The 23602-nt window shown below is 37.7% G+C and overlaps 1 long non-coding RNA gene and 1 other non-coding gene across 3 annotated transcripts; one reads left to right on the top strand and one right to left on the bottom strand.

Annotated features, from left to right (window-relative positions):
- The first annotated feature begins 1035 nt into the window (after window positions 1–1035).
- Window positions 1036–21827, top strand: LOC143507630 (uncharacterized). 2 transcript variants are annotated; one of them, XR_013128895.1, is made up of 6 exons: window positions 1036–1069; window positions 14087–14166; window positions 16316–16420; window positions 16757–16957; window positions 20852–21012; window positions 21319–21827. It is a non-coding gene; the product is annotated as an uncharacterized LOC143507630 (long non-coding RNA). The 2 variants fall into 2 exon arrangements; XR_013128889.1 differs by lacking the exon at window positions 1036–1069 and adding an exon at window positions 9752–10313.
- Window positions 10865–10952, bottom strand: LOC143509006 (small nucleolar RNA SNORD88). The gene has a single exon (XR_013129582.1). It is a non-coding gene; the product is annotated as a small nucleolar RNA SNORD88 (small nucleolar RNA).
- Window positions 21828–23602: the final 1775 nt, after the last annotated feature.

Genomic DNA, 23602 nt, shown 5'->3' on the forward strand with positions numbered 1-23602 from the left:
TACATACACACACACACACATGTATATATCAATAATAAAGTAAAAATGCCATATCACATCCACACAACATAACAATTTAGATAGCTCAGCTACAATCATAAGCCACAGAGTAAAAATATGTATTTAATTTAGTTTTAAAACAAGTGACTGATGATGCTCCTCTAATATCAACCGGCAGACTGTTCCACAATTTTGGTGCTGCAATAGAAAAGGCTCGATCCCCTTTCCGCTTAAGTCTAGACCGAGGAACACACAGCAGCACAGCAGCACACAGCAGCAACTGCAATGATGATCTTAGAGCTCTAGGGTCTCGTAATAACAGAGCATATCTTTAATGTAAGAGGGAGCCAGGTCGTTTAAGGCTTTAAAAACCAACAATAAAACCTTGTACTGTATCCTAAGTTGGACAGGCAACCAATGTAAAGATGCTAAAATTGGAGAATTGGAGCACCCACAAGGAGACGCCCAGCAGCATTCTGAACCATTTGCAGATGGCCAACAGATTTGTAATTTATATATATAAAGCGTTACAATAATCAAGCCGGGAGGAAATAAAAGCATGAATAAGCACTCATGAATAAGAGTGTTTGCTCATGTTTGCTGGAACCTCTATTTTCTAGTTAATCACATGTATCATCCAACCAGAAATAAAATGCACAAAATGAGAGAGAGCAAAATGGAACTAGGATTTTTTTGTATAAAAGGTTTACAAGTCAACATGTAGTAGTTACTGTTAGTATACTGCCCTTCATGCAGTGTTTTTTTTTTGCTTTTAAGCACAATACGTTCATCTGCTTTCCAAAATTAAATTAATGTCCTGGATTAGCTAGATAGCTAGCTGTTTTTTTTATCTGTATTTTTAGCCTTGAGTTCCATTCATCTAGGCTCTGCTAATATCATAGTTATTTTATAGAATATAAATAAAAAATGAATCGATAAATAGATAAACATAAGCGCGAAGCATAATATTCTTTATGGAAATCTAATCGTAAATCCATACAAGGACACCCGTTTCCACTCCCACGCTGGAGTTACGTCACTTCCTGCCCCATCGTGGAGCCACAGCAAGGTACTCTTACAAAAAATCTGACTGAAGTTAGCTTGTATTATGTTAAAAATGTGAACCGCCTCTTGTAATTCCTGTGGGAAACTTGAGAGCGCGCGAAGACGTTAAAACAAATGACCGTTAAATTAAACAAAGACGCTAGCTTAGTAGCTAAGCTAGCTACCAGAGCAAATCTTAACCAAACTAGCATATGTGTAGCTAGCTAATGTATCGATATAATGAATACAAATCTTGGTCTGGCTATCTTTATTACGTCAAGAGGCTTATTCTGCTATTACCAAACACAATATTGTCTCTTTTAATTTGATAAAAAGTGAATTAATCATTCTGTGTGTATTAACGTAATTATTACAGCTGTTAAATGCTGTAAAATGAATTAGATGTTGTAAATCATGAAAGCAGCGATTTTGACTAGAGGACAGGCATGAAAAATAAGCTAACATGAGGCAAAAGAAAACGTATTAGCTTGCTACAACTAACTCATGGGTTAAAGTTCTCCGTCACTACGACGGATTTCCGTCATTTGATTTTTTTGGGGAAAAAATCCGTCAAATCATAATAAACCACACACGCGCGTGCTATCTGTTTTGTGGCCGAAATATTATTCTCACTGGCGCTCATCAGCGCTGGATGGATGACGGCGGTGTCATTTGATTGACTTGCGGTTCATTCCGCCTTCAGATTTGCGGACAGTAGAAAAGTTTTTACCCCCCTCCTGCCTGGCGTGACCGTAGTGCGCGACTCTGACTGCGGTAAAGTTGGTTTCACGTTCGCATATTCAGAATTCGTTCTTCAATAGCTTTAAGACAATTATAGCAATAGTGCCAAAATATAAAAATTCTAATTTCTGGCAACATAAACAACCAACTACAACTCTGTTTACGTCAGGAATATGCGTATTTTAATTGTAGATAACATGTTATTTTAAATGTACTGCTGTCGCCTCTGCAACGTCTAAGGCACCATCTACAAATTACCTTAACACGGTTAACACGGACGCAAGTGGCGGTCTTAAAGGTTCCAGAGCACTTGGCACTTTTTTTTTCTTTCAATAATTTCAATATCTTTTCAATGGTCCACCATAAGACCACCAAACAAGTTGTTTTCCACAAAGTGCATTCTAAAGAACAATCTACAACTCAGATATGGGTTTTTCTACCTCTTACCTATTTGTGGTGGTGAGTTTTAATCTAAGAATTTCAATAGCTTTTAAACGGTCCATCATAAGACCACGATTCAGGTTGTATTACATAAAGGGCATCCTAAACAACAACCTACAACACAGATATGGGTATTTCTATCTCTTACCTATTTGTGGTGGTGAGTTTTCATCTTATAATTTCAATAGCTTTTAAACAGTGCATCATAAGAGCACCAATCAAGTTGTATTACATAAAGGGCATTCTAATCAACAACCTACAACACAGATATGGCTATTTCTACCTCTTGTCTATTTGTGGTGGTGAGTTTTCATCTTATAATTTCAATAGCTTTTAAACGGTGCATCATAAGAGCACCAATCAAGTTGTATTACATAAAGGGCATTCTAATCAACAACCTACAACACAGATATGGATATTTCTACCTCTTGTCTATTTGTGGTGGTGAGTTTTAATCTAAGAATTTCAATAGCTTCTAAACGGTCCATCATAAGACCACCATTCAGGTTGTATTACATAAAGGGCATCCTAAACAACAACCTACAACTCAGATATGGCTATTTCTACCTCTTGTCTATTTGTGGTGGTGAATTTTTATCTTATAATTTCAATAGCTTTTAAACGGTACATCATAAGACCACCAAACAAGTTGTATTATACAAAGTGCACCCTAAATAACAACCTACAACTTTTATATGGGTATTTCTACCTCTTACATATTTGTGGTGGTGAGTTTTAATCTTATAATTTCAATAGCTTTTAAACGGTCCATCATAAGACCACCAGTCAGGTTGTATTACATAAAGTGCATTCTAAACAACAACCTACAACACAGATATGTTGTGAAAAGCGCTATACAAATATATTTGATTTGATTGGATATGGGTATTTCTGCCTCTTACCTATTTGTGGTGGTGAGTTTTAATCAAAGAATTTCAATAGCTTTTAAACCATCCATCTTAAGAGTACCAAACAAGTTGTATTACATTAAGTACATGATGACCAGCGACCTACAACACAGATATGGGTATTTCTACCTCTTATCTATTTGTGGTGGTGAGTTTTTATCTTATAATTTCAATAGCTTTTAAATAGACCATCATGAGACCATAAAACAAGTTCTCATATATTAAGGGCATCCTAAACAAAAACCTACAACCCTTATATGTGTATTTCTACCTCTTGTCTATTTGGGGTGGTGAGTTTTAATCTTATAAGTTCAATAGCTTTTAAACGGTCCATCATAAGACTACCAAACAAGTTGTATTATACAAAGTGCACCCTAAATAACAACCTACAACTCTAACGTGGGTATTTCTACCTCTTGTCTTTTTGTGGGGGTGAGTTTTTATCTAAGAATTTCAATAGCTTTTAAACAGTGCATCATAAGTGCACCAATCAAGTTGTTTTACATAAAGGGCATCCTAAACAACAACCTACAACTCGGACATGGGTATTTCTACCCCTTACCTATTTGTGGTGGTGAGTTTTAATCTAAGAATTCAATAGCTTTAAAATGGTCCATCATAAGACCATAAAACAACTTGTTATATATTAAGGGCATCCTAAGCAACAACCTACAACTCAGATATGGGTATTTCTATCTCTTAGCTATTTGTGGTGGTGAGTTTCTGTCTAATAATTTCAATAGCTTTTAAATGGTACATCAGAAGACCACCAAACAAGTTGTATTACATAAAGGGCATCCTAAACAACAACCTACAACTCAGACATGGGTATTTCTACCTCTTACCTATTTGTGGTGATGAGTTTTTATCTTATAATTTCAATAGCTTTAAAACGGTCCATCATAAGATCATAAAACCACTTGTTATATATTAAGGGCATCTTAAGCAACAACCTACAACTCCCATATGGATATTTGTACCTCTTACCTATTTGTGGTGGTGAGTTTTTATCTTATAATTTCAATAACTTTTAAACGGTCCACCATAAGACCATAAAACAAGTTGTTATATATTAAGGGAATCTTATACAACAACTTACAACTCAAATATGGTTATTTCTACCTCTTGTCTATTTGTGGTTGTGAGTTTTAATCTTATCATTTCAATAGCTTTTAAGTAGTCCATCAAAAGAGCACCAACCAAGTTGTATTACACAAAGGGTATCCTAAACAACAACCTACAACTCTTACATAGGTATTTGTACCTTGCACCAATTTGAGGTACTCAGACTTTATATGGTCCATCATAAGAGCACTAAACAAGTTGTATTACACAGTGCATCCTAAACAACAACCTACATCTCAGACATGGGTATTTGCAGGTGCTGTTCATAAAATCAGAGTATTATGAAAAGCTATTGAAATAATTAGATTAAAACTCACCACCACTATTAGGTAAGAGGTAGAAATACCCATATCTGAGTTGTTGGTTGCTGGTCATCATGGACTTAATGTAATACAACTTGTTTGGCGCTGTTCTGATGGACCGTTTAAAAGCTATTGAAATTCTTAGATAAAAACTCACCACCACAAGTAGACAAGAGGTAGAAATACCCATATCTGAGTTGTAGGTTGTTGTATAGGATGTACTTAATGTAATACAACTTGTTTGGTGCTCTTATGATGGACCACTTAAAAGCTATTGACATTTCCAAACAAACACTGACCACCACAAATAGGTAAGAGGTAGAAATACCCATATGAAAGTTGTAGGTTGTTATTTAGGGTACACTTTGTGTAATACAACTTGTTTGGTGCTCTTATGATGGACCGTTTAAAAGCTATTGAAATTATTAGACAGAAACTCACCACCACAAATAGGTAAGAGGTAGAAATACCCATATCTGAGTTGTAGGTTGTTGCTTAGGATGCCCTTAATATATAACAAGTTGTTTTATGGTCTTATGATGGACCGTTTTAAAGCTATTGAAATTATAAGCTAAGAACTCACCACCACAAATAGGTAAGATATAGAAATACCCATATCTTAGTTGTAGGTTGTTGTTTAGAATGCCCTTTATGTAATACAACTTGTTTGGTACTCTTATGATGGACCACCTAAAAGCTATTGACATTTCCAGACAAACACTGACCACCACAAATAGGTAAGAGGTAGAAATACCCATATGAAAGTTGTAGGTTGTTATTTAGGGTACACTTTGTGTAAAACAACTAGTTTGGTGGTCTTATGATCGACCATTAAAAAGCTATTGAAATTCTAATATTAAAACTCACCACCACAAAGAGGTAAGAGGTAGAAATACCCACATCTGTGTTGTAGGTTGTTGTTTAAGATGCCCTTAATATATGAGAACTTGTTTTATGGTCTTATGATGGACCGTTTAAAAGCTATTGAAATTCTTAGATTAAAACTCACCACCGCAAATAGGTAAGAGGTAGAAATACCGATATCTGTGTTGTAGGTCGCTGGTCATCATGTACTTAATGTAATACAACTTGTTTGGTACTCTTAAGATGGATGGTTTAAAAGCTATTGAAATTCTTTGATTAAAACTCACCACCACAAATAGGTAAGAGGTAGAAATACCCATATCTGTGTTGTAGGTTGTTGTTTAGAATGCACTTTATGTAATACAACCTGACTGGTGGTCTTATGATGCACCGTTTAAAAGCTATTGAAATTCTTAGATTAAAACTCACCACCACAAATAGGTAAGAGGTAGAAATACCCATATCTGTGTTGTAGGTTGCTGCTTAGGATGCACTTTATGTAATAGAACTTGATTGGTGCACTTATGATGCACCGTTTAAAAGCTATTGAAATTATAAGATACAAACTCACCACCACAAATAGGCAATAAGTAGAAATACACATATAAGCATTGTAGGTTGTTGTTTAGGATGCCCTTAATGTATAAGAACTTGTTTTATTGTCTTATGATGAACCATTTAAAAGCTATTGAAATTCTTAGATTAAAACTCACCACCACAAATAGGTATGAGATAGAAATATCCATATCTGTGTTGTAGGTTGTTGATTAGAATGCTCTTTATGTAATACAACTTGATTGGTGCTCTTATGATGGACCGTTTAAAGGTTATTGAAATTATAAGATTAAAACTCACCACCACAAATAGACGAGAGGTAGAAATACACATATAAGGTATGTAGGTTTTTGTTTAGGATGCCCTTAATATATGAGAACTTGTTTTATGGTCTTATGATGGACCGTTTAAAAGCTATTAAAATTCTTAGATTAAAACTCACCACCACAAATAGGTAAGAGGTAGAAATACCCATATCTGTGTTGTACGTTGTTGTTTAGAATGCACTTTATGTAATACAACCTGACTGGTGGTCTTATGATGCACCGTTTAAAAGCTATTGAAATTATAAGATACAAACTCACCACCACAAATAGGCAATAAGTAGAAATACACATATAAGCATTGTAGGTTGTTGTTTAGGATGCCCTTAATGTATAAGAACTTGTTTTATTGTCTTATGATGAACCATTTAAAAGCTATTGAAATTCTTAGATTAAAACTCACCACCACAAATAGGTATGAGATAGAAATATCCATATCTGTGTTGTAGGTTGTTGATTAGAATGCTCTTTATGTAATACAACTTGATTGGTGCTCTTATGATGGACCGTTTAAAGGTTATTGAAATTATAAGATTAAAACTCACCACCACAAATAGACAAGAGGTAGAAATACACATATAAGGTATGTAGGTTTTTGTTTAGGATGCCCTTAATATATGAGAACTTGTTTTATGGTCTTATGATGGACCGTTTAAAAGCTATTAAAATTCTTAGATTAAAACTCACCACCACAAATAGGTAAGAGGTAGAAATACCCATATCTGTGTTGTAGGTTGTTGTTTAGAATGCACTTTATGTAATACAACCTGACTGGTGGTCTTATGATGCACCGTTTAAAAGCTATTGAAATTATAAGATACAAACTCACCACCACAAATAGGCAATAAGTAGAAATACACATATAAGCATTGTAGGTTGTTGTTTAGGATGCCCTTAATGTATAAGAACTTGTTTTATTGTCTTATGATGAACCATTTAAAAGCTATTGAAATTCTTAGATTAAAACTCACCACCACAAATAGGTATGAGATAGAAATATCCATATCTGTGTTGTAGGTTGTTGATTAGAATGCTCTTTATGTAATACAACTTGATTGGTGCTCTTATGATGGACCATTTAAAAGTTATTGAAATTATAAGATTAAAACTCACCACCACAAATAGGTAAGAGGTAGAAATACCCATATCTGTGTTTTAGGTTGTTGCTTAGGATGCCCTTGATATATAAGATCTTGTTTGGTGGTCTTATAATGCACCGTTAAAAAGCTATTGAAATTATAAGATTAAAAACTCACTACCACAAATAGGTAAGAGGTAGAAATATCCATATTTGAGTTGTAGGTTGTTGTTTAAGATGCCCTTAATATATTAGAACTTGTTTGGTGGTCTTATGATGGACTATTTAAAAGCTATTGAAATAATAAGACAACAATGGACTACAACACATAGATAACAGCTATGAATACCCATCATAGTTAGTTATTGCTAAGCAAAAAAAACCCAAAATCACAACAGTGCATAAAACACCCTCTATTTCTGTCACATGCATTCATAACCTGCTATATATATTGCCTTAGTGTGTGTGTGTGTGTGTGTGTGTGTATAAATGGTTTGCATTGCAGAAGGTGGGGAAAAGCTTAACTAAAGCACAGTTGCTGTGAAACGTACAGTAAACAGTCTCATATGAAGTTCCAGGCAGTTACAGAAGTATTAAAACAGCAGATTCTCTGCTCAGCTGCCCAGCTCATACAGAAACATGTATAGTTTAACTCCTACCAACCCCACACCAGTTACAACAGGACTACACATCCTGGTGTGTGTGTGTGTGTGTGTGTGTGTGTGTGTGTGTGTGTGTGCACTGAAATGGAAAAGCATGTTGTAATATAATAGTAATTAAGATAAACTAATGTTCGGTCCTATCCCAACAGGGTAGAGTCACAGGCAGATTTGTGAAACCTGTTCATGGGCCACATCAACACAGAGACAGGAGTGAGTAGGCCTGAGTCAAGGGTCCATCGTTAATGTGATGGAGAGAGAAGAGGGGACAGGAAGACAGGTCAAAGGTCAAATCGATGGTTCATGAGAAAAGAGAGAGAGAGGGAGAGAGATTTTTATAAGTGTGTCTTACAAAGTTTCAATAATTCAAAACTAATCCCTTTTGCAGATGTTTTAACTAAATATTTTGAGTGAACTCATCAAAGGAGCACTCAACCTGGTTGTTCTGCTGGTCTTGATAAAAATCTCAGTGCATTGTTTGTGTTTAGAATATTTTTGCTGTTTGATCTTGTTGCAGCCAAACTTCAACTTTTATCTCTATGGCTGGCTCGCTGTTGCTCTACCCTCTTATTGGCTGTTTTTGTGTTCTCTGTGTTCTGAATGGATAGTTTTGTGATTTTTGTGTGTGTTGATTGGGTGCTTTTAAATGATCTGTCTGATTTTTGTGTGCTTATTGGATTATTTTGCTGTGTGATGGTGCTTCTGTGGGTTTCTTGGATCTTTTCCTCACTAACTCACTTTGACTAATTGTCACGTTGAGGACCCCGGCCCCTCCCTTTTGGGCGTGTGTCGACGTTGTCCACGTGCTTTGTCTGCGTCAGTGGATATTCGTGGTTGGGGTTATGTCGTGTGATTAGTAAGTCTCATCTGTGAATCGTCTCGTGATCATGTGGGGCTAATGTGGTTTGTCTATTTAATGTGCGCTCGCGCAGTGTCCTGTGCTCGTCGTTGTCTAAGTCTACACGTTGTGTGTTCCTGTTTAGTATTCGTGCGCTGATTGCGCAATAATTGTAAAAATAAAAGTGACGTCTGTCAAGACGAAATACGGATTCTGTGTCTCGTCCGTCTGTCGCCGCCCAGCGTCACACTAATGCTGTTTCAGTACTGTGATGGGGCCTAAAGCCAGATTGGAACTTCTCAAATATGTGATTCCTATGCAGATATAGGCATAATTGCTTGGCAACAGCTTTTTCTATGATCTTAGATATAAATGATGTGTTCGAAATGGGTCTGTAATTAGAAAGCACAGTTGGATCAAGATTTGGTTTCTTGATCAGAGGTTTAATAACTGCTAATTTACATGATTTGGGCATGTGACCTATTGTAATGGATGAGTTAACTATAGTTAGAAGAGGTTTAGTTACAGCTGGTAATACCTCTTTTAATAACTTTGAGGGAACCGAGTCTAGTGTGCAGGTAGTACAATTTAATGAAGAAATTATTTTCTCTAATTCTAATTGTGGGAGTGGATGAAAAGCATCAAGTTTTTCTCCTAATGTAAAATTTAAATCAATATCAACCAAACCAGATGACATACCAGTTGTATTGCTAATAAAAGGTTTTATATTTTGTCTAATATTATCTATTTTATTATCAAAGAAATCTATAAATACTGTGTCCTGTTTGAGTGTGCTGCAGTGATTGGTTGGGGGATAACACTCTGCTGTGGGTCTTGGCCAACATCATGGATTCCTCAGCTGTTTTCACTTTTTCTGAGAGACTGGTGGAAAGAGATTCTATGCAAACCACAGCAGAGGGACTGAGAGACACAGAGAGAGAGAGAGAAGGAAAACTGAACGAATGAAAGACCTTAGTGACTGGATTGGTGAGATGAATCGAGGATAACAGTGAGACGGAGAGAGAAGGAGAGAGTGCGAGTGGATGATGAAGGATGAGGAGAGATAAAAAGGGATGCCAGGAAAAACGAGGGAGGTTGTTCCAGACCCAACAGCAACAAACAGGACACACAGTCTGGAAATGTCATTAGCCCCGCCTCCCCCCACATTAGCCTCTCGCTCAGTCTCTCTATCAGACTCTCAATCCTCGTCTCTCTATCAGTCTCTCTCTTTTGTCCTTTGTGCATTTTAGCTGTGCTGTGTCCATGGTATTCAGTGGGGATAGGTTTCTCTCCTGAAAGAGAAAACAATTGTCTTAGATTAACGGTCACTGGCTTTCATTCTGAATTTGTATTATGCTTATTTCCCGTGTTAAACATCTGTGACCACTGAATTCTGCAACCAGAGACCATCATGCATGTGTCATCAAGAAATAAGGTAGGGTCAAATCCTGGTAACTGCACATGGGTACTCAATCATTCAGTTTAAAAGGAAATTAAAGCCTATTTCAAAAATTTATTTAGTGTGTACTTCTTGATTAATATATGTGCTTGTATATATTTTCTTAGGTATTTGTTAATCACATATTTTGCTCCTCGCTAAGAATGCCAAATAGGTTTTTCATTGTATCTAAGGAAACCCGTTTCCTCTTTGCATATGACAATAAACACTTTGAACTTGAAAAGATTAGGTAGGCCTAAATGACGTTTTCACGCATGCAGACAAAATTATATTTTTTCATGTAATGTAAAACAAGTTGGTTCTAAAGCCCTTGGTTAAACGTTATTTTTTTCTTACTTTCTACCAACAAATGCCTAGGGTGGTTTGTATGATTGATAAGCGTTTCTTTTCCGACAAGAAGCAATGCTATCAAACTCCTATATTTATGAGTCTCTTGGAACAGAACTCGATGGTCACCGATACCGGTGCATCACTGGTTAAGGATGCCCTCGCAGGAATACTGAAAGGGTTCTCTATGAAATATTAATCATCTCCTCAGACTCTGCCATGTCATTAGCAGAGATGCACCAGTCACCATGTACTTTCGGAGCCCAGTGCAAAACATCACAAGAGACTTTATTGCTATATGCACAGTAAAGAAACTTGTTGCTCTGTACAATGAAATAGTAATAAAGCAAGTAATAAAATAAAATAATCATGCAACAATATGATAACAAGGATTCATAAATGGAAATGTAAACTAAACAGAAATATAAACTGCTAATACGTTTATGTACATACAGTCATTGTGCAGTAGTGAGCTACATTGCTTGTTGCCAGACTGGTATGAAAACCCAATAGACTCAGCACACTTATAAATTTTCTAAACATTCCTGGCACTGCCACATAACCTCCTTTATGCATTTGCCACATGTGAACCTATTACAAAAAACACAACGCTTGGTGGTACGGTTACTCTTGCAGCAACGCTTAACCTGGCACAATACCCTTTTCCCTGGTTCAGGTGTAGGTTGTTGCTGCTGAAACTCTAACTTAGACACCTCCTTGGCTGCAATATGAGACTGTGCAAGTTCTGTTGCAAGGTTCACCAAGAACTCGGACCGTCTCTCTTTTACGCCAGTGCATGCCTGAAAAAGCACAAATGCATTCAGGCATGAAATGTCAATCATGTTATAAAACACTGCGACTGGCCAACGCCGTGTTCCTGAACGTACAGTGTACTTTCGCACCATCTGGTCCATGATATCCACACCACATTTTAGGCTGTTGTAGTCTGTGATTGTGTTGGGCTTTTTTTTTCGGGTGTCCTCAGTCTCCACCATACTGTGCATGCTACTGAGGATGCAGACAGTCTTTTTCCGTCTGGGCGCGTAAATGGTCAGCGTGGCACCAGAGGTTGAAAACACCTGTGTACTGAATTCCTCACGGTCCAAATTCTGTTTGACAGAGTCTGGAAGCTCACGACGAACCTTGTTTACTGTGCCAAGGAGGGTGGTCTTTCGGCCGAGCAATTGCCTTGCTAGTGACAGTGAGGTGAAAAAATTGTCTGTGGTAACAGTTCTTCCTTTGTCCATAAATGGTTCCATAAGAGTCATCACAACATTTTCCGATAGTCTTTCCCCTGTGGGACGACTGGAGTCTTTGCCAAGATATGGGATGATGTTGCATACATATTTGGATTTCAGGTCACATGCCACCCAAAATTTTATCCCAAATTTGTCAGGTTTTGTTGCAATGTACTGAAGAAAAGAGCAACGGGTTTTAGTTGGAAAAAGTTGCTCATCTATGGTGATATGCCTTCCTGGGTTGTAACAAGTGATGCAATTGGCAGCGAAAGACCCCCAAACATTAGAGATTGCAGCAAACCGGTCAGTTGCAGCTCGTTCACTGCGTGTGAACTTGTCGTCAAAGTGAAGGTGCCGCATGATGTCTTGGAAGCGGTTTCGCGGCATAATCTTGGTGATTAAGGGCACTCCCAGTGTTGTAGACCATGAGTCACGCACCGATGGAAGGCGGACAACCCCTCGCAGGATGAGGATTGCAATGAACGCCTTTAGCTCAGCGAGGGACATGGACCAGTTTTCTTGCCGTGTCTGGCGTGCATGCTGGACAGTCCACCCCTGTATGGTCCGAAGCATTTCAATAGAGATGAAACAGAGGAAACTCTGTAAGCGACTCGACACTTTCCTTAGGGCAAAAGCAGTTGGCTCTCCATTCGTGGGATTGCATTTACTTGGGCTTGGATGCACTCCGTCATGTCTTCCGAGCTGTTCTTCATGCCACATTGTGCCGTCTTTTGCCATCTCAATCAGCCGCCCGTGCATCTCCATGCGACACCTCTTTACTGGAGATGAAGTCTCCTCATCTACAGGACCATAAGTTTGAGATTTGATTAGTGAAAGGTTGAAATAATGTGAAATTGACAAACATAATATTTGAAATATAGCCACAAGCAGCGATTGGCAGGTTTACACACGAATAGGCATTTTGGCCTCAAAAGGATCAAAATAATGGCCCAAAAGGATCAAAATAATGTGTATTGGGAAATTGAGTCAGATCAAAGAACTAAATCACATGCTGAGATCAGCTTTGTGCATGTGTGGTCTTATGTATGCACTACTTTTCAGTCAGTTCCAGTATTTGGCCAGTAGATGGAGCCCATGTAGTACAATACTGATATTACAGTAATGAAATAAGACATTTTAGTGAAATAAAAGGTTAATTTCTGGTCAGGCAGTGCACTTTTTGTTATGAGATCTAATTGCAGTTATTTAGCTCATTGATCTGAATCATACAAGACCCTTTATTTGTCTGTATTCTTTATAACATGATTGCAGCATGAGTTTTTATGATTTCTTTGGTTTATGGACACTGTAGCGCCCCCAACAGGCCAATTTGAACCAAACTTGGCATACCTCACAAGGACCTCAGTCTATAAAAGGCTTTCAAATTGAGTTGATCACTTACATGGTTTATGAGTTATAGCAATATAGGTCATATATGGCATGGCCACAAGGATATAATAGGAAAATGGACCCACCTGAAAATGTAAAAATCCAACATTTAAAAAAAATATTTACCTACAGTGTCTACAGATTATGCACATTACAGATACAGATTATGCCACTCTTGCCATTATTGGATCAAATTCCTAGGACTAGTTCAAAAAGTGCCATTTTCAAACAATTGATGAATGTGACAAAACTACGCCTTTTTCAATAGGACTTGTAATTGCAAAGTTGTCAGGTGGACTGCAAGGAATCAAAAGGATCAAGTTTCATGTTCCTAAGCGAAGACTTGGAAAATATATGCTTGATTTTCCAAAATAGTGGCCAAATGTTTTTAGAAACTGCAAAGCGTGACAGAGTCCTGAGATGTGTGTGAACCCTAATTATAATTCCAAAACATCTCAAGTACGCCTCCTTGGAATTAATGTAGGATTGTTTTCACAATTTCACTGCAATAAGTGGCATATTGATTAGTCAAAATAGCTCTGATTTTTTTTCCCTTTTGAAAAATTGCCAATAGGTAAAGATATTTTTACATAAATTTATACAAAAAGCCCTCAACTACTTGAAACAGAATAATATTCTTGAGCAATTTTAACTTATCCAGATGGTACTTTTTGCAGTGTCTCTTGCAAAAACACAACAGCTATAACTGGCAAACAAAAATAGGAAATCTTACCAGAAGAGATTTCAGAGTCACTACTCTGATCAAGAATTATTTCTTCTCCCTCGGAGTCACAGGGGTCGACTTGGTTGAGGACCACATCCAAAGCATGCTGTGTTCTGCAAACCTTTGGCATCTTTGCTTCTAAGTCAACAGAGTAAGTGAAATATGGTGACATGGATTTTTATCCACATGTAGGTGGATACATACATAATCGTTATCATCATTCACACTACCACCAATCACACCCATCCCTGGTTACCTGGTACCGGCATATTTCGATCTAATGGCTGCAACATTTAAAAAATATAGAACCCATCTCAGTTACCTCCATTGTGTATATTTATAATATTGTAATATAGTACTATAGTTCTATTTTATTTCACTTAGCATGTAGCCACATAGGCTATTTACTTTGGTGCAGTTTATTAAAGTTTATGCACTTTATTAACATGTTTCCTATGTCTGCGGTCATCTCTTTCCGTTATAAATCTGCCAGACATTATTTGAACTATAATTCTAAAACATCTCAAGTCTGCCTCCTTTGTGCTAATTTTGGATTGTTCTCACTGCAAAAGGTGACATGCGGATTGGTCAAAAATGGCTAAAGTTCTGATTTTTCTTCAAGGGATTTTTCTTCTCCATCTGAGTCAATGGATCAACACAGTTCACACTATCACCCATCCCCCCCGTTTAGCATTACCTAGTAGTGGCTGCATGTACATAACAAAGGATGGCCTTTTAGACCTTTATTCTATTTATTTAACAAGTTTCCTATGTCTGCAGTCATCTCTCTCCGTTATAACACTGACAAAGACATTATTTGAACTATAATTCTAAAACATCTCAAGTCTACCTCCTTTGTACTAACTTTGGATTGTTCTCACTGCAAAAGTTCCTCCATCTGAGTCAATGGATCAACACAGTTCACACTATCACCCATCCCCCCCCGTTTAGCATTACCTAGTAGTGGCTGCATGTACATAACAAAGGATGGCCTTTTAGACCTTTATTCTATTTTATTTCACTTAGCATGTAGCCAGATAGGCTAAATACTTTGGTGCAGTTTATTCAAGTTTATGCACTTTATTAACAAGTTTCCTACGTCTGCAGTAATCTCTCTCCGTTATAACACTGACAGACATTATTTGAACTATAATTCTAAAACATCTCAAGTCTGCCTCCTTTGTACTAATATTGGATTGTTCTCACTGCAAAAGTTCAGATTTTTCTTAAAGGGTTTTTTCTTCTCCATCTGAGTCAATGGATCAACAGTTCACACTATCACCCATCCCCCTGTTTAGCATTACCTAGTAGTGACTGCATGTATATAACAAAGGATGGCCTAATGCAGAGGTGGGCTGCAGTTTGGACATTAGACCAGTTTTCATTAGCCTGCAGCAAATTCTGAAAATACTATTGAATATGGCCCACAGCAAATTCTGAAAATACTATTGAATATGGGCCACACAAGAAGCATGAACTCAATTCTACCTGGCCTAATGGGATGCAAATTACCCCAGCACTGTTGTATGAAAGTCGTATGAAAATGCTGGTAGTGGCAAATTAACTGAATTGTTGTGCATTTTTCAACATGCCAGAGGTGCCACACGTCGAAAAGGGTCTCACAATCTGGCTTTTAGCAACGGCAAACATCAATTACGGATAGTTTTGAATAGAAAAACCAGTAACGTCTAAACAAATGCTTACCAATTGCTGCAGCGCTTCAGAATATTGCAAGGAGCCCTTTCCTGCTTAGAAGAAAGATTGAAATGTGGCCAAGACAGGCCAGGATGGTGCTTTTATATTGTGAGTTCTCGAGGACCCTTAGGTACCCTGCTGAGGCGCCTATTCAAAACATCAAAATAAAAGTGTATCAAAATAAAAGTTCACTGTCACCTCTTCGTGTGTGAATTTTTTTTCAGAGTGGGGTAGTTTGTATGGTTGTTATTATTAGTGTTTTAGTTCGCAGTGAAAGCGATCTACTTCATTAATTTCAAACCTCGCTGCCAACCATAGGCACTTGATGTTTGCTTATCATTCAGTTGTAGGCCCTGATTGAACATAAAGTTGGTTAAAAATATTTTATTGATTAATCTACCTACATCTCTCTTTCTATCTATAACCATTTTGTTCTATCTATCTATCTATCTATCTCTCTCTCTCTCTCTCTCTCTCTCTCTCTCTCTCTCTCTCTCTCTCTCTCTCTCTCTCTCTCTCTCTCTCTCTCTCTCTCTCTCTCTCTCTCTCTCTCTCTCTCTCTCTCTCTCTCTCTCTCTCTCTCTCTTAAATGTCCATGTTAACAGCACCTACACCACAACAAGGGTAAACAAGGTGGAACATGCCCAATACGTACACATGGCCATCTCAGGACACAAGACAAAGCCAAGATGTTTGTCATCATACAAATGGTGAGTTTATCTTAAACTTTACAAGCCATACACACATGCACCTCCTTGTATGCATGCTTACTGTCTATTTTATCAGCTCCATTTTGGAGCATGTTATAGTTTGTATAGATATTTGTCAGTATGTATAAATAAACACTCATATTTACAATCACTTCTTAGATTACTAAAATTAATGTTTATTTAAACCTTGTACTGTAAACAGTGCCCACTGCACAACAGGGACCCTCAAGGCAGTTCATCAATAATCAGTGCACACTTAAGTTTGGTCTTTAAGACAAAGTAGTTTATAAATTGCTTACAATGAGTAAAAGGATAACTTCTATCTTATTTTTGCAGCAGTGTTAGAGGCACTGAGAGATGGACCTGAAGATTACTTCCCTCACATCACTTGTTGAGTCTCTTGTGGGTGGCCGGCGAATTTTGTCCCCACAACAGGTCCAGGATGAGGAGGAAATTAAAGTTTTCCCACTAAATTCAATGGAGGCCCTAGAAGATTTAGAGGAAAGACTGTTAGACAATGGGCTGAAGCAGAGGATGGTAAGTTAATTCATAGATGACTTCCCATTACAGTTTTTCTCAGTCGATTTGGTTCATTTCTCAGATTAGAATTGAAATTCTCAAAACTGTTCATTCAGTCTCCACATCTCCTTGTCACTTGTGCACATCATAATTGCATTTCCCATTGTGTTTCACATTTTGCAAATGCTTTTGTACATTTTGCAAATGGACATGGACAATTGTCTTTTGTTTTTTACATAATCAATTGCTTATGTTATGTTTATCAAAATGTATTGTATGGATTGTCTGTTTGAATTGTCTTACTTTCCAAAACATTTAGTCTTTAGGTCATCGCCTTGGTCATTGCATGCAAAAGTGCTGAACATGTTGTCATAATCAGTGATGTCAGTAACGCGTTACTCTAATCTTACCACTTTTTTCGGTAACAATATAACGCGCTACTATTTCCAGTCCAGTAATCCAAGTTATCCAAGTAACTGTGCGTTACTATTTTTATTTTCCCTAGTAAAAATATATATATTTGCTTTGTTCTTGGCTCAGTTCTACTTTTGCGTCTGACCGTAGCGCTCGACTCCGCACGCTGCGCGCGACCCTGTGAGAGCGCGAGCACGTTTTACAAGTAACTTTTTGCAGTGTCCTCCCGTAGCGATATGTGGTAGTATACCACAGTTAAAGGCCTGCGGCCATACGACGCAGCACAGCAGTGCCAATATTACACGTTATAGCACTTCCTCTCGTGTATTATTGCGTAAGTATAAAAATACCCCTCAAAAACAGGGGAAGGAACATTTACCTGAAGAATTTTAATGTTGCATTGTGTAGGGACTTGGATATTTCCGCTTGACAATGATTGAGCCGCGGTCATTTTTCTCCGGTCGCGCTGTCTACGCGAAATCAGTCATCGCAAGCGCGCGGTAAAAAAAAATCGCTGTTTTCATCGGTTTGTAGGAGGTTCTTCCCAGAGTTTTCGTAATATGACATAAATGAATGTCCGCTTTCTCTCATCCCGTTAGAAGAATTCGCATTTCGCGCTCCTGTTTCTTTTTGAGCCTGGTTGAATTTTAACTTCGCGTTTGGACCGTTCAAAAACATTTTGGGACTGTTCAAAAGATATTAATAGATACGTGGACTGTTACATTATATTCTTGTTTATTGTTTCCTTACGTTTTATCCCAGTCTATACAGTTTAATGTAGTGTTTTAAGGCTCCCAAGACAACGTGTTGGTCCGACGAACCATGATAACGGCGGGCACGGACTAGCCACATGCTAAAACTAGCCAGGGTTGCCAGGTCCTACAAAAATATACCGCACAAAGTCAGTGTAAAACCCGCCCTTCAGCAGCCTAAACAAGCCCAAAGTTATTGACGGGGGAGGGGGTGGCGAGTGTTTAAAATGGAGACAAATTAAGTATTATATCGCGATCGATTCTTTGTGTTGACTTGTAACTCCCGCGGTAGCCCAACTCAAAAGTAGCCCAAAAAACCGCACCCCGCGACCCCAGATTTTTTACCCGCGGCTGGATTTTCAAAAAAGCCCAATTTGCGATTAAAACCGTGAACCTGGCAACTATGGCCACATGCTAAAACTGGCGCACATTTCTTGATCACAAGATTTAGGTTAATTGCATTAAAATAATAGGGCCGATTTAAATGTGAATATCTTTGGACTGGCTTGATCAAATTTGACAATTGAGGCATCTTTTTTTAGTTATATTGTGCTGCATCTAATAAAACTATTTTAAATGTGATTAAATAATTTTGAAAAAATCCAAGTCCCTACATTGTGTTCCACGTTTGAAAAGTGCTGGAATTTTGACTAACGTAGCCTACTTTAAAATGCTTGAAATTGTAATGGTATTTCGTTTCACAACAAATAGCTATCTGACTGAACAGTTCGCTTGTATTACGTTACCAAATAAATGTACAAATAATACCGCGCAGCTACACAAACGTAATGTCAGGAGATACTGTAGCGACTACTACTCCTCACGGCGAATTCCACTTGGCCACTCAAGGTGTCTTAGCCCTTTAAGTGACACTTGGGGGGCGGCGCCTGCGCGCGCCAGGGTTGCGTTATCAATAGTTTCCCTCCTCAGGATTTTTTGGATTAAGCAGTTTCTGCCTCGGTTACCGAACCTGCTTCAATACATTGTTACTGTTAAAAATGCACTTTCAATAAAGTGAGTATTGGAAAAAAATATTTTGCTGCTGAATGTAACTACTAAAGTATCTTGTAATCTAACGTAGTTACCTTTAAAATCAAGTAATCAGTAACGTAACTAAGTCACTTTTAAAAGGAGTAATCAGTAATCGGATTACTTTTTCAAGGTAACTAAGCCATCACTGATCTCTAAGGCATCATTTAACTTTTTTTTTGTTGTTGTTACATTTTGGTAATTTTATCCTAACTTGATAAAATTATTCGCATGTGAACATTCAGTTACAGTAAGATAGGGAGTTTGTGAAAGTTTAGATCAACCAATGGTCTCAACCATCAGGCCAGAGGTGTATCTCATGAACCTTTACTGTACATTTACATTTATAGATGCTAAACACTGCAGTATCACAAAGTCTCATAATGGAAACACGAGGCCATGTACAGGGTGAACAGCCAAGAAGAAGAGTAAGACTGTGTGGTGTAGAGGGGTAAGATTGTGTTGTGTAAGGCTGAGGGGACAAAACAGTGAAATAAGGGCAACAATTGTGGACCATGTTTGTTTTACATGTAAGTCATGATCTCACAATGGCTGAAGCTGGTCGCTGGGTGCAGCTGAATATTGGAAGAAAAACTGTGTCTGTGTTCAATCGTTCAAACATTTCATAGAGAAAATGTATGTAAATTCAGAAATGTGCACTCTGATGTAATGCTGCACACTGACATTACAGTAATTCTGACATTATTAAATTTTTTGTATTACATTTTTGCATTCTTATACCATAAAAGACATCAAAATGAGCTCATAGGGGTGGCAGAGGTTCCTTTTTCTGTATTTTCTCTGGAGGCTGTATGTGCTCAGGTTGTTTTGAATGTCTAGAGTAAGTTTCTAATTTTGCAGTTTTTCCAGTCAGCTGTCTGTCTTTTCTGAATTTCAGTCAGATTTGTTTGTCAACAAATTGCAGTGCAAACAATACAGTCAAACAATATTGCTATACAAACTTGATTCCAGGCCAATTTCAATCAGTCTCCCACATACAGTCATGTGTAACTTTGTGTTCTGTGTAACTTTGTATTTTGTGTGTAACATGTATTGGTTCATTTGATATACTACAGAATATCGACTGAGAAAAACTGTAAATCAAATATAGCTACCACCAACACTCTGTCTCCACAAATATGGACTTGTGCTAACGGGCTGCCCAATGGAGGATGGGTTACCTTTTGAGTCTTGGTCCTCCCGAGGTTTCTTCCTAATCCCCACCATCATATGGAGTTTTTCCTTGTCACCATTGGCTTGCTCTTTAGGGGGAACTGGACCCTCCCTCCCTCCCTCCCTCCCTGTCTGTCTGTCTGTGTCTGTCTGTCTCTGTCTCTCTGTCTGTCTCTGCCTGCAGAAATGGGTGGAGGTTTACCAATCTGTCAATATCTAAACATTTTCTAAAAAGAAGTGCAAATATTTTATCCAAGACAGTATACAGTTTTATATTATTAGTCAAAAACTTCTAATCACTGTAACTTCTATATAACTTCTACTAACTTCACTATAACTTCTAATCTAATCACTCTAATTACTTTAAGTCAATACAATAAATAAGATATTAACTGATTTTAAATAAGAACCCTGATTACTAAATGCAAAACAGAATGTACATGTCCTAGGACATATGTTATGAAGTGTCATATGTTATGGAGGTGCAGTTAGTGCAGTGAGATTGCTGTTTATCCATTTATATTCTTATTGTGAATTATTTCAGACCAACACGCTGTCACTAAGTGGAGGCCACACAATTAAAAAAAACGATATGGCGGATTGCCAGCAAGGTCTTCACCCCAAACCTGGCAAAAAGCCTTAACTTGTGTGGCAGGGGACACAAGCGAGGATTAAAACAGACAGCTTGTGGACAGCTTATTATTGGTGAGTATATTGGAATGACTTACATGTTACATTATTAGCTTCAACAGGAAGTGCATAGCGTTTACGGACGCTTATAGGTCATGTGGTTTTCACACGTTTTTAAAGTTTTATGACGAAATGACCAGTAAATAACACCTTAGGAAAATACTAGTCCCCCTCCAATTAATTACTATGCTTGTAGCCTAATACCTTATTTCTTACATGCAGTTTAATGTATTCAGGGTAATACAGCTGATAAATGTGTAGCCCTTATGCCTCTTTAACAAGAATAGTAATAGGCCTAATATTCTACATTTTGACACACAGCTGCCGCAGTGAAGAACCCGGCGCTACCAGCTCCCACGGAAGCAGAGGCCGAAAAATGCCTAAGAGACTACCTCCGCCTGGCACCAGCAAGACGCTAATCTTTTAATTGGTTAATTACACATTTGTTGCATATTTTCTGTTAAATAAACATGTTAAAGAAAAATCCCTTTCACTTAATTTTGTTTTGGGGTAATAATATTAATATTAATTAATTACATAAATTAATATAGCATAATTTTTCCAGTGTAGATTTCTGTTTGTGTCTTTAGGCTTCTTAATGACTCATACGATCTCGCTGTTTGTATATTTCATAGCTTTAACTTAGGGAGGAAGAAAAATATAAAATCTAGCTTTAAATGTAATTTAATCTAAGAAGATTTGATTTTAAAATGCCACATTCAGGTATTTTCAGATGTTGCGTTTTAGCTATACTGTACATATAAGTGGAATGCAGCATATGAACGTCATTTTGGCATCCAAGCCTGACGTTTAAAAGACATGCTGCAGATGAATAAACGCTGTATTAAATAGTCTAGGAGAGATCTCATAAGCGTCTCCGAGACGCAGGCGCGATCATGACGCAACTAGATGGGTCTGGAATGCAGCTGCTGAAGGTCTTACACGATCCACATATACATATCAGAGACGTATTGCCGATGAGCACACACTCTATTAAATACATATTCCAGACGAACTGTTACATCCAGTAGACGTCTCTGAGACATATATGTGCTATCAGGGTATATTATGTCTATGTGTGGGACCTATTGGGGTTCCAGAGAGGAGGTCCTGTATAATCTTGATCGCCAGCTACTTTTAGCAAAGGTTACTTGACTTGACAGCAGGCCAATTGGACTGACGAACAATTGATAAGGCTGTAAGTGAAAATGTGTTTTTGTTCTCTTTTGTTTTGTACACTGCGTGTGCGTGTATGTCTGTGCGTGTATGTCTGTGTCTGTGCATGCTTTTTGTGACTCGCTTTTTGTGAGTTCGTCTTGAAGTTCGTTTTGCATCCTGCATGGCCACATTAATACACTTTATTGTTCATTGTTCTTAATCTTATTGACAATTTGAGTGTCAATGAATAATGTAAGACAAACAGTGAAAGATTATCAGCTTGAAAAGTGACTGGTGTACTAGAAGGTGTTTTAGATGCCAAAATCAATAATAAGGTAACTAGTATTAAATATCCGGTAGGAATGTACAAGTATAAATACTTTTTTTAAGTATATTGCAGGTCATGTTGATTGTAGTTTGTAGGATGTGCAGACTTCTTACATTTTTTTTTCTTTTTATTCAGATGCACTCTTCTATCTGGATTTTTGGTTCAACTCCATCATTAACAAGATGTACAGACTGTTGCAAAATGTTTGATTGCCCATTGCGCCCTGTCGAACTCTTCAAGCCAACCAATCTGGCAAAAGTTAAGAAGCACATTGAAATTCACTCGGAAAATGCATTACACTTCAAAGGTATTAAGACCCAATTACATTAACTGCAGCTAGTTTATTATTATCAGGTTGACAAGTTGATGTTTTATGTTTTTTATTATTCATTGTGTTTTTACAGAATAAACAGATACCATCAAAATTGCAGACCAGAGGGACATTATCACTGCCCCATGTGTTCTAAAACAATTCTGAGGCGAGACAATATGTCTTCATTTAAAAGCATGTCAAGACTCAACATGCGGGACATCCACACCTACCCCTGAAAAAACACCCTGCACCTCTGCTCCCTCCATGCTATCTACTGTAAAGGATAGAGCACTGATTTAGACTCGCCTTTGGTGCATTCAGTTTTATCGGTATTTATGCAGTACAGAGGGGTAGTCATGGTTTTTCTGTGCCTGCCCATGTACAGAGGAAGACATGGGGCAAAGTCAAATTCACTGGCTGTGAATTAGAAGACTGCCAGCAGTACCAGCGTCTAGCACAACGTAGTAAATGTGTTCACAACCATTGTAAACATGTTCGATTTGTTTACTACTGTGCTAACACTGCTAGTGAGGAGTTACTTGATGAGGGAGTTCTTGATGAAATGGTACATCTAAGTATACAGTATTGGGTGTATCAAGGAAAAATACCTGCTTAAAAAGGCAAAATACAGCCATGGCAGCTCATGTGCCTTTTTCTATAGAAGTGCATTTCAGAGGCTCATCTGAAATAAAATGAGGCTCAATTCATGAGCCAGAAATGAAACACTCCTGTCGTCTTGGATGAATCCTGGTGACATTCAGGCAAAAGACGAATTCATGGCATTGTCCCTGTGCAAAGCCAAGAAT

Source organism: Brachyhypopomus gauderio, chromosome 2, assembly GCF_052324685.1.
Source record: "Brachyhypopomus gauderio isolate BG-103 chromosome 2, BGAUD_0.2, whole genome shotgun sequence".
NCBI lineage: Eukaryota > Metazoa > Chordata > Actinopteri > Gymnotiformes > Hypopomidae > Brachyhypopomus > Brachyhypopomus gauderio.